The following is a 2,135-nucleotide window of genomic DNA, read 5'->3' as shown; positions in this document are numbered from 1 at the left end:
CTGCTGTCAGCTGTGACCCCGAGGATTATTTATTTGTGTTACTTTTGCGGCTCGTTGGGAGAAATGAAGCCAAGGAAAGCAGGCAGGGATGGAAGGAAAGGAGCCCAGCCCTGGAACCCCGACTGCCAGGTCAGGGTGGAGGTTCTGGTCTTGGAAAGGGCTTAAATCTGGGTTTAATTTAATCCCAGGCGTTTGGTTGCAGGAGGGGCCTGGCCTGCAGCCCCTCACCCCGACAGGGACACCAGTACCCGAGGTTGGTCTGAAACTGGGACCAAGGTGATTTATTTACTCCTCTGCTGACTGTCACTCCATAACCCCCCACTGAGGCTGGATGGGACCCAAACCCCCTTCCCAGGCACCCAGAGATTTCCCTGCACACTTAATTCCATGAGCCCTGAGCAATCCTGGGATCTCCAACACCTCTGCAGAACAGGGGGGTTCTGAGGGAACACCCTTGGGGGCCCTGGGTGGGCACCAAATGCTCCCAATCCTTGATTTTCTCTATTTTTTTTAAAGGTTGGCCACTGGGTCTACACTGGTTTTGCAGTGTTTTATACCAGTTTTGCCCTGTTATACACAAATGTACGTGGTTTTACAACATTTTTGTGGTGGTTTACACCAGTTTTGCACTGTTTGGTGTGGCCTTGCACCAGTTTTGTGGTGGTTTGCACCAGTTTTGCACCCTTTATGCACTACTTTTCACCAGTTTTGCACCAGTTTAATGTGGGTTTACACCAGATTTGTACTGTCTTACACCAATTTTGCACCAGTTTTACACCACTCTTACACTGTTTTACACCATTTTTTCACTGTTTCACATGATTTTACACCTGTTTTGTAATGGTTTATGCTAGTTTTGCACTGTTTTACATGGTTTTGCACCATTTTTGTGATGCTTTACACCGGGTTTTGCACAGTTTTACACCATTTTTGCAGATTTACATGGTTTCCCACTGGTTTTATGCTGTTTTTTCACCAGTTTTTCACCACTTTGCTCCATTGCACACCAATTTTTCACTGGTTTTACATGGGTTGACACCGGGTTTTGTACTATTTTACACCAGTTTTGCACTGTTTTAGGTAGTTTTACACCAGTTTTGCACTGGTTAACACTGGTTTTACACTGTTTTACATCAATTTTTCACTGTTTTATGGTTTTACATCAGCTTTGCACTTGTTTACACAGTTTTACACTATTTTACAAGGTTTTACAACGGTTTTGCATTTTTTTCCATTGATTTTGCACGGGTTTACACTAACCATGCACTATGTTTTACATAGATTTTGCACGGGTTTACACCAATTTTACGTTGGTTTTCATTGACTTTGCACGAGTTTACACGAGTTTTGCACTGGTTTATGCCAGTCTTACACCAATTTTGCACCGTTTTACATGGATTTTGCACGGGTTTACACCAGTTTTGCGCTGGTTTACACCAGTTTTACATAGATTTTGCACTGTTACACATAGATTCTGCATGGGCTCACCCCAGTTTCTGCACGGGTTTATACCACTGTTGCACTGTTTCCCACTGATTTTGCGCTGTTCCACGTTAAGTTTGCGCTGTTCCACGTTCATTTTGCCCTATTTCCCATCGATTTTGCACGGCTTTACACCGATTTTTACGCCAGACCCCTCCATTTCCAGGGCCAGCCCGCGGCCGGGGCGCCACCACCCCGGGCCATGTCCCTGCTCCTCGTGACACATCCGGGCTGGAAGCATCGCCAGCCCCCAGTGCCACCTGCGGCCTGGGGACATTCCCGTCCCCTCTCGTTTTTTTTTTTTTCTTTTTTTTTTTCTTTTTTTTTTGGGCCGGGTTCCCGCCCCTCGCACACGCGGCCCCGTGGGCGGGCGGTGGGTGTTGCGCGCCCAAGGCAGCGCTGCACGAACCTCCGAGCGCATCCACCGGGAGGAGGAGGAGGAGGAGGAGGAGGAGGAGGAGGAAGGGAAAAGGGAAAAGGAGGGGGAGAGGGTGGCGGCGGAGGGAGGGAGCAATTGAATTTCAAACACAAACAACCGCATGGGGCTCGGGCCCTCCGCCGCCGCGCCGCGCCGCCGCTGACCCCGGGGCCGCCGCCGCCCCCCGCCCGGGCTCCGCGCCGGGGGGGGCAGAGCAGCCGCTGCCTCCCCGCCT

The 2,135-nt window shown here is 50.0% G+C and overlaps 1 long non-coding RNA gene across 1 annotated transcript in view; it reads right to left on the bottom strand.

Annotated features, from left to right (window-relative positions):
* Positions 1-1,351: 1,351 nt before the first annotated feature.
* Positions 1,352-2,135, bottom strand: part of LOC114071408 — a 2,401-nt gene continuing 1,617 nt past the window's right edge. Inside the window, exon 3 of the long non-coding RNA XR_003574033.1 lies at positions 1,352-1,532. This is a non-coding gene — a long non-coding RNA (uncharacterized LOC114071408). The remainder of the gene's footprint in view (positions 1,533-2,135) is intronic.

The sequence above is a fragment of the Empidonax traillii genome, unplaced genomic scaffold (genome assembly GCF_003031625.1).
Source record: "Empidonax traillii isolate 1590-97213 ecotype Southwest subspecies unplaced genomic scaffold, ASM303162v1 scaffold2006:size43157, whole genome shotgun sequence".
NCBI classification, from domain to species: domain Eukaryota; kingdom Metazoa; phylum Chordata; class Aves; order Passeriformes; family Tyrannidae; genus Empidonax; species Empidonax traillii.
The sequence above is the reverse complement of the archived record's forward strand: the minus strand, read 5'-3'. Positions and strand labels throughout refer to the sequence as shown.